This window comes from Mixophyes fleayi, chromosome 6 (genome assembly GCF_038048845.1).
Source record: "Mixophyes fleayi isolate aMixFle1 chromosome 6, aMixFle1.hap1, whole genome shotgun sequence".
Taxonomy (NCBI): Eukaryota; Metazoa; Chordata; class Amphibia; order Anura; family Limnodynastidae; genus Mixophyes; species Mixophyes fleayi.
In genome coordinates, this window is record NC_134407.1 from 172677110 (window position 1) to 172687281 (window position 10172).

The 10172-nt window shown below is 40.3% G+C and overlaps 1 protein-coding gene across 1 annotated transcript in view; it reads right to left on the reverse strand.

Moving 5' to 3' along the window:
- TMEM92 (transmembrane protein 92) overlaps positions 1 to 7729 on the reverse strand; it is a 35277-nt gene extending 27548 nt beyond the window's left edge. Inside the window, exon 1 of the mRNA XM_075177240.1 lies at positions 7689 to 7729. The gene's annotated coding sequence lies outside the window, so the exon portion shown is untranslated. The remainder of the gene's footprint in view (positions 1 to 7688) is intronic.
- Positions 7730 to 10172: the final 2443 nt, after the last annotated feature.

Genomic DNA, 10172 nt, shown 5'->3' on the forward strand with positions numbered 1-10172 from the left:
CAACGGAGCCCAAGAAGGAGGGCGCGGAAGACAGGGAGACCCCCAGAGGGGACGGGGGGAGGAGGGTCCTCGAGGAGGAGGGCAAAGTAGCTGGAGAGCAGAGTTAGAAGTGGTGGAAACAGGAGGAGAGATGGCCCTGCTCAGAGGAGCGTACAATATAATACTGTTATACCACTAACTGTCGTATTAAAGACAAAGCCCAATGGGCTTTGTACTTAATAAAATTACCATTTAAAAAAATTACAGTAAAGCACAGAGAATCTTTGGTTTGTAGGAACTGCTGTTTAGTAAATATATCCCATGGTCACCGATAGAATTCACATATGTTTGCATATCATATTTGTAATATGGATAGGCGCATGAGCTAAGAGAAGGTGTCCATAGGCTTCACTAGGCTACCAGAGGGATCCATGGCAAAAAATATGAAGAACCGCTGACTGATAATATTTGGAAATGAGACAGTTTAAGCAACATTTTTATGCAAAAAATTTTTCCGACAGAACAGGCTGTTTCGTAAAGGTGCAAAATTTCAATAATGACAATCTTCTTGTTTCACTTTTGCTCCGTCATTCCGCTTAGTGCCATTCAGCACTGTATTACTAAATTTACATTTTGTAAGTTAAAAGTCTATATTAATGGAGCTGGGAGAATGACCCTCATTTCATTCTGCTCTGTTGTGCTGTTGGGATAGGACTGGAAGCTAGCACAGCAAAGAGTAAGGAGGACTACAACAACAAACCGTAATAAATACAGAAACTTATTACCAGTGCCGTAACGAGGGTGGTGCGGGTGGCGCCGTCGCCCAGGGCGCAAGGCCAAGGGGGCGCAGCAGCCGCCCGCTGCCTGCCTCCATACCTGCCTCCAAGAGAGAAAGAGACATTCACATTCACTTACAAGACTTTGAAGCTTAAACCCTTAAGTCCCGCAGTGGAAGTTCGGCAATTTGAAATGCCGAACTTCCTGTCAGTGGTACACACATGCGTTCCACTGCAGGACCTAAGGGTTGAAGCTTCAAAGTCGTGTAAGTGAAAATCAATCTCTCTCTATCTCTCTCTCTCAACAGATCACAATATATTAAACTCACTTAAACCTACACATATTAACTTAACTGCATAAAATATTACAATACCTATCGCTATATATTTTTGAAATATACCACTGTGTGTGTGCATATAATTATTCTTTCAGTAAAGTGCTAGGCACACCCACTTGTCAAATGCCACTCCCACTTAGATGGGGGGCGCCGGTGCCCTGTATCGTCCAGGGCACCAAAATTTCTAATTACTAGTGTCAACATACATCTATTTTTATCTATATTATTACTGTATAATCATACAGTATACATTTCTTCACTTTTATTTTCTCTAGATTAATTTTCACACCCATCTCTTCTCTGGATAAGTCATACTTACCATACGTACAGTTACGGAATATCTGGGAGAGTCCCACATTTCGGGGAGTCTCCTGGACTCCTGAGAGCAGGCCTCCCTTCTACATCCCACCCACTTCAATAGTGGAGGCTGGGCTTGAAGAGGCATTGCACAGTAGGGGGCAGAGCCACAGTGATGAGATTGTGTCACCATGAGATAATTAAATTTCATTATTATTAATATTTTCTCTGGATAATTGCCTATTTTAATTGCATTGTATGCATTGTATGGACTATTGCATTGTATGGACTATTAAGTTGTATTATCAAATGCATGTTCTGGATACTCTTAGGCATTTCCTCTGTTAGCTTTGGGACAGTCTAGGGGCTGTGATTTTTAAATATCTCCTCCAGGAGATCCCCAGAGGGCAGGCCAGGTGACAAGTACACGGGAGGAGGGGGGGTACATGGTGCCGCAAACCCTAATTTTGGTCCCATTTCGGCCACTTCACTAGGATGTAGACAAATATGATTATTTGCCTATACCACTGTTCACATATACACATACAGATGCTAGCAAAAACTAGTGAAGTTTTCATTACTGGGCTCCTATGGAAACTCGCGGCCAATCAAATGCTCACAGCTGTGACTTTCATTCACTTGTGAAACATTTAGATCTCTACTATGGCTTTTGGATCACTGACTTATAATGGAGAGCCACTGTGATACATATTAGCAGGCAGCTGTGGTCACTTCAAAAGCTGTGACTATAAAACTTGTACATGAGGGTAAATTCTGTAAAATGGTTTGTGACTCATAAAAATTGTTTCGCTATTGTGCTTTTTCAAGTGCGCTTGTTGGGCTACACACCTCAAATGTGTTTTCTACTTTAATCAGTGCCCAGCTCTTAACAATGCCGCCTTAATAGGTTACAGCACTCTGAGAATAGGAAGCAGGAACCTAATAATGAGTGACCATCATGGTCCTATGAGGGGGGTGGTTTATAACTCCAGAGAATAATAGAAGACAGAATTAGTAATATAAATGAAAACTGGGATGCAGTAACCTATATCAGCATAGTGAACTGGAATACATGGGAATATTTCACCCTCCTGTGGTTAAGGAGGGTAATGACATATAGTAAAAACCAATGGGAAGTGATTGAAAAATATCATACAATGCTAATAGCCTGAGATAGCACTCTTGTAGGGTACTATATAAAGATTAGAGATGTTCACTGACCCCCATGTTTTGGGTTTGTATTTGGATCTGGATTAACTTCATGTTTTGGTTTTGGCAAAACCGCTCTCACGTGTTTTGGTTTTGGATTTGTATTTTTTAGAAAAATAGGAAAAATATGCTAAAATCACACAATTTTCCTCTTTTTTTGTTCCTATATTATTATTAACCTCAATAACACTAGTTTCCAGTCATTTCCAGTCAATTTTGACAACCTCACAGGTCACCATATTATTTTCATACACTTTCGGACAAAGACTGCAGCAACCTGGCTGGATGCTAAGCGACAGAGCAACAATACAAACACACAGCAGTTCCTAGTACATCTAGGAAACATTGCCACACAGCAGTGTCAGTAAAGAAAAGTGGTGCAAGATGGCATTGTCCTTGGGACCTCCCACCCAGATAGTGATATTGAAAAGGACATGTAGAGTTAACAAAGCAAGCATTCCAGTGACAAGGAGTGCCACTTTTGTGGCAAAAGTGCTTGGTTTGTTTGGGCCCCCACAAAACAAGCTACCAATAGCTTAGCTGCCTTAAGCCTAACAGTGCTGTCAATGAAATCTACATTATTAAACCATGTCCTCTCGTATTGCATCTTTAATCTCCTTCTACTCTGTGGATACCTCCCTCTCATCCCTGAAGAATTGCCAAACTTATGTAGACACAGGAATAGATAATACAAGTGGAATGGCATTGTCTTCAAAAATACTGTGACAAGGAACATGTGGGCAGCATGGAATCTGTCATATTGGAATACGCTGCATTGAACAGAGATTTAAACCAATATATAGATGCAGTTGAGGAGACCGTACTTAAGTTAAAATGTGACCCACCGGATGAGATCCCGGATTTAAGGGAGCTTGTACACGAGAGATACACTGCACTTCAGAAGAATAATACAGATGAGGCCCTGAGGCAGGATGATAAATATGTCCAGTTTAAAGAACAGCTAAGAGACCTGAGAAAACAAATGGGTGTCACCGGCCCCTGCAGACGAAGCTTTGGAAGATGAGACTAAGAGATCGCCGTCACCAGAGCACTCCTATAACACAGTTGGAGATGGTGAACCCAGTGAAAAACAAAGTATATGGTCACACATATGAGAGAGAAGCAATTGAACGGCTGATTGAAAACAAACTTCAGAAGGATAAATCTGCCAGGAGTCCAAAAATTGTCTGTGATCACTCTGACATGAGTATATCGGATCTTGTTCCAGTTTCAGTGCACTAAAAAGAGCCATTGACATTCACAGCAAAAAGCACGGTCATCACAGCGAATCAGCCCCAATTCCCCAAAAATTAAAATATAGTTAGGTACCTTTGACGTAAAGTGCAGATTACAAAGACTTTGTGCAATACTGATGAAACAGCAGCAAAGTGGAAGGTTTGAGTAATACATATACACGTCTATATAGACATCCATGCTTACATTACTTCTACAAGCAACGTTGTTCTTTGTTAATAAAACAGTTGTCTTTATACCAGTCAAAAAATAATTATAATAATCCTTCACCATTCTTTGGATGTTGATAGTTGATCATAGGATCAGGTTTAGTTACAGCAGAGGTGTCACGTTTTTTGGTCAATTATTTTACAGTAGACCAGACCAGCGGGTAAATGTATGAATCTCCGGATTCTTCCTCTCCGGCGTGTTCAGCCTCTTCAGCGCTTAAATTTAAAGCGGCGCTGCATTGTAAAGGGAAGTTTCCCTTTACAATGCAGCGCCGCTTTAAATTTAAGCGCTGAAGAGGCTGAACACGCCGGAGATGAAGATTCCGGAGATTCATACATTTACCCCCAGATGTCAAAATGTTGTGTTGAGTCATCTGCATCATCAATGGGTGTCTTTGAGTTTTGCAAAGCACACAACAGTATATAACACATGTAGGTAACATTGGCACACAGCGGTAGCTGAAAGGAATAGTGGTGCAAGAGGAAATTGTCCTTGGGCCCTCCCACACACCCTTATGTTGGATCTTAAAAAGGACATGCACACTTTAACATGGTGGTAGTCAGCATATCGATGCTGACTACCCCGACAAGACTTACCCCGACATTAGAGTAGGTGCTGAAACCATTAGAATGGTATTAGCTCCTTGCACAACACGGAAAGTATTCTCCACTGCGCTTGAGTATAATACATTTCCACTCCTTTCCCAATGTCATGGCTTGGGGGGTAAGTGTTGATGGCTTTTCGCTGGTCCTCCATCCTCAGAAGCATATACAGAGTGGAATTCCACCTTGTTACTAGCTCTTGCTTCAGTTGGTGGCAGAGCAAATTAAATTGTTCTTGTAGCTGCTGCAAACTCCTACACGCTGTTGCAGAATGGTGGAAATATCCAGATATTTTACGGGCCACAGACAGCATCTCCTGCACATCCCTGTCATTTTTTAAAAAGCTCTGCACCACCAAGTTGATTGTGTGAGCAAAACAGGGAATGTGATGGAATTCACCCAGCCTGTAATGCTCTCACAAAATTGGTGGCGTTATCAGAAATCACATATCCTGAGGAGAGTCCAAGCGGGATAAGCCATGTTGCAATGACATCCCTTAGTTTTTGTAACAGATTGTCAGCTGTATGGCTCTTAGTGAAGCCGGTGATACACAGAGTAGTCTGCCTCTGAAAAATGAGATGTAGTTGGGTACATGCTGCTGCTTTTCCTGCTGGTGAAGGCGAATCACCAACCCAGTGGGCTGTCACAGTTATATAATCTTTAGTTTGCCCAGTTCTGCTTGTCCACATATCTGTGGTTAAGTGAACAGTGGGTAGACTGGCATTTTGTAGCCCAATTATTACATTTTTAGAACCTTCTGGTAGAGGTGAGAAATAGCTTTTCTTGTAAAATGGTGTTGTGAAGGAATTTTGTAACGGGGACACAAGACCTCAAGTAACTGTCTAAAACCAACTGCATTAATAGTGGATATTGGACGCAGATCTAATACTAGCATAGTCCCCATGGCGTCTGTGATCCGCTTTGCGACTAGGTGACAGCTTTCATACTTGTTTCCTCTTACAAAGGATTGTTTAACAGTCATTGTTGGAAACTACTAGTAGTCTTCTACTTGGTCTGCTTCTGGGTGGAAGATTCACCCGCCGCAGGAGGAGCAACAGCAATGGGCCTAATGCTCAAGGATTCTTCTGAGTAGTCCTGGATAGGGGAGGAGTCATCTAGTCTTAGCAAGTTGGATGTAGGACTAACTCCGATCACTTGTGAGGATATTGATGATGAAGGTGTTGGGGGTGTAGATTGCAGGTGCTGGGATCTAAATGAGATAAGGGAGGTAGCTGATGCTGGACTGCTTGTTGTAATTTTTTAGCATAAGTTTATGATTTTCACAAAAGCTTTTCATGAACTCTCTTCAAATGGCGTAAGATGGATGAGGATCCTAGATGGTTAAGGCCCCTACATCTACTGTCTGTGGCTTTACAATGCTACAAATGGCTAGACAACTATTGTCAGAATTTGAGTAAAAATAATTCCACACATAAAAGGTGGATTTTTTTGGTCTTATGCCTAGGCATGACAATGGCCTTCTTATCAGTGGCAAGAAATGCTGCAGTCTTTGCTTGAATGTGTATGAAAATAATATTGTGACCTGTGAGGTGGTCAAAATTGATTGCAAATGACTTGAAATTAGTGTTATTAAGGTTAATAATATTGTAGGAATAAAAAACGAGCAAAATTATGTGATTGTAGCATATTTTAGCTATTTTTCTAAAAAACACAGATCCAAAACCAAAACCAAATCACAAGAGGGCGGTTTTGCCAAAACCAAAACACGAAGTTAATCCAGATCCAACACCAAAACCAGAACACGGGGTCAGTGAACATCTCAGTCATTGTTAACTGATTTATCTGAAGCATTGTGGATTTATTTTAAGTATTAAATTACATTTAATTTGTTCTTGCAAATTCACATGTCAGAGAGATTGGTTTTAAAAATGCTACATAGTTGAAACAGGGGAGATCATTTCCGTTTGTGATAAATCTGAGGAAAGTTAATGGTGATAGATTAGTTTTAAAGTTTACGGTAGAACCAAAGTCTTCCGAGTAAGAATGTCAGCTCTTCACAAAAACCTTGGTGGTGGCAAAATTGGTAAGGCAAAGTTAGGCTAGGTAGACACTGGAGCATTTTCGTCCAATAATCGGGCAAATCAGCTGACATACGATACGATCTTATCTATTGGATGCCTGGGTGAACAGTGGTTTACATTTCATAATTGAGATTGCGGTAATGCTTATATGCTAGCGCCAGATTATATATTTCACTATCATCATTATTTCACTATCATCATTATCAATGTTTATGAATGAGGTACCGCGGTACACAGTCAGCATTGCAGGTAACAGAGGCGTACCAGTTACATCATACAAATAGATATAGGAGCAAGAGAACAAATAATTGCACCAGTGTGAGAAAATGGCAATTACATGAGAAGACACAGAGCAGAATGTAATGAAATCTCTCCATGAGGACAAGGAGTTCTGTCCTACAGGCAGGAGGGTGAGGTGGTGATGGGCGAGAAGGAGAGGTGAACGTTGTCAGCAGAATGGAGTGGGCGAGAAGTGGAGTATTTCATGTCAAGGTTGGAGGCATTGTAGAGGGCTTTGTAGATGAGGGTAAGCAGTTTGAATTGTATGGGGAGCCAGTGGAGGGCTTTGCAAGGCAGCTTATGTAGCCCGACAATCATCATCATCATTTATTTATATAGCGCCAACATATTCTGTAGCGCTTTACAATTGGGGACAAACATAGTAAACTAATAAACAAACTGGGTTAAACAGACAAAGAGGTGAGAAGGTCCTGCTCGCAAGCTTACAATCTATGGGACAATGGGAGTTTGCAAAGGTAAAAGTGACTCATCATCATCATCATCATCATTAGAACCTAATAGAAAAAATAGACATACCATTTTAAAAATATTTTTATTAAAATAGAGACCCTCAGAGCAGTTCATCTTTTTATTACGCTGCTAAACCAAGAGGACATCTTCTTTATGCAGTTCATAGGAAACCTTCATTCACAACATAAACCAAAGGAAAATGAAATAACAAACCATAAGACTGCTACTTACGGAGCTCTGCCTCTAAATGACATTTTACTGAATGAAGCCGTACGAGCCTTCGCTGCCATTCGCAGGTTATAACACTGGTGCTAGTTATGCATTAATGAAGGGGCCACACTGGCCATTTTATTTATTACTGAATTTTCTCATTCACATCAATGGGTCGTGTCAGTAGAACACACTACTGCATGAAATAAAAAAAAAAAGGTATTTCAGACGTAACGCTTTGGCAAACCTCAGCAATGCAACGTGTTTCCATAAAGCCCCTCCCTGTGTTATATGGATAGCAGAGTGGTGAAGCAGTTGTCAAGTTTAATGCTTCATACATCTGTAGCTACAACTTCTGCAAAGAATGTTCTTGAAATGAGAACAAAAGGTTAAAATAGCTCACCCTCCTCAGAAGTAAAGCAGATGTGTTGAGGCCCCACTCTAATTCAAGGCTAGATAGCCCATTGTGATGTGTCCTGCAAGAGTGTACGAGTATATGACCTAACGCGCTAACTACCTTTATTTTACTGTATTTCTCATTCTCTTATTCTCACTTTCTTTTCCTTTCTCTTCTTCTTTTTTCTTCTCACACTTACTCTTTCTCCTTCTTCCTTTCTTTTTAAATGTTTATTGATGTTTCTTTCTCTTTCACACACTTAGGGGGCAAATTAAATTTTCAGCGTTTCAAAATTACCATTACTACGGTAAAATCTCCGCAGATTTTATTTACCAGCCCATAGAGCTGCTAGATAAAATCAGCGGAGATTTTCTGAAAAGCCCGGTGGCCATGTTGTTTTTCAGAGCAACGTGGGGAATTGAATCTGCCCCATAATCTTACTTTTTTTCTTCTCACACTTTGGGATCTATGTACTATTGGGTGATGACCTCTATGGGGATAGCAGCAATAGGTAATTCATCAAGGATGGTGATCCAGCTGAAGCCTCTCTGTCTTCGCACATAGCACTATTTCCATTGGCTGGCAGCGTTAGGCTGCCAGTGAAGAGGTAAATTACCTTGCTGAAGGGCTCTACGCTGGGGCTCCCAGTGCAGCCCCAGCATGGTAAATTTTACAGTATTATTATTATCTTTAATTTATAAGGCGCCACAAAGGGTCCGCAGCGTCGTACATGACATATGCAGAAAACAGTGACCCATGACACAACATGATACATAAAGGGCAAAATATGAAAAACAAAATTATATAAATATACACACACACACACAGGTAACTCGAACTCCTTCTTACTCTTGTTTTAACACTTTTTCTCTCTCCTCACACTTTTTCTTTCTCCTTATCACACTTTTTCTTTCACCTTATCACATTTTTTCTTTCTCCTTATCACACTTTTTCTTTCACCTTATCACACTTTTTCTTTCTCCTTATCACACTTTTTCTTTCTCCTTCTCACACATTTTCTCCCTTCTTCTCGTTCTATATAATGCCGCCTTGTCACAATAGTTTTTTACTGAGTTTTCCGATTATCTTGCCAGCAAAACATGAACACGCCATGATGCAGAAGTGGAGGAATGAAACCAATCATATGCTATCTAATATCTGCTGCATCTAGGTAATTAATTCTTGTTAGACTGATTTTTAGTGCAAAGAAATAGGTACTCTATCCAAGTGGACATTAAGCATCTGAAAGAGTGATAGAAGCCACCTGGAACTCATTAAAAAAGAGTTTTAAAGAACATAACCTACATTTGAGTCTAGCAAAATATAATGTTTATCTTGGGGGTTATATACTGGTCGGTTACATTATAGGATAAATCTGTCATAAGTTAACAGAAAATCATTTCCCTAAACGCAGCACATATTTTCATAGTAAGCCAATACAATTTTCTATTCTTAATTCTTAAAGCATTTTCTATTGGGATGCAACATGTTTCTGTGCTTATCCCGTACAATCCTTTATTGTTGCAGTTGTAAAATTTCTAACGTTTATGCCATGCACGCAGGATTAAATTGTTTTTTCCATCGGACAATTAAATCAGGTTTGAAATCAGACTGATTTCACTGTATACCAATTTCTTCCTTGTTTGACTATGTTTCATAATCCTTTTCTTGGCCATCTGCTTAGGTCAGGAGCTGACCATTCTGACAATTGTGATTCTGTACCCTCCAGCCCTTGGTCTGCACTACTAAAAGTTGTCTGTTTATTGTCTGGTTCTCTATCAGCCCTTCTAGTGAACATCTTGAGCTAAGAACTTATGACCTACCGGTACCACTTAACCTGTGATAGGTAAAGAATACACTAACTTGGTTTCAGGTGTTAACAAATCGGTTTATGGGCCCAGACGTTACAAATGATCAGATCAGTACAAAGAATCAATATTTAAATTCTTAAGGGCACATTTTTTTAGGTATAAGCATTTGAAACTAGTGACTGCCCTCCAAAATCATGGGCGGTTGGCAACCATGAAACCATGGTGCAGTATTATAGCATCATGTTTTTAATGTTGTAAGTCTTCTTCATACTTGCCCACGCTCCCGGAATTTCCAGG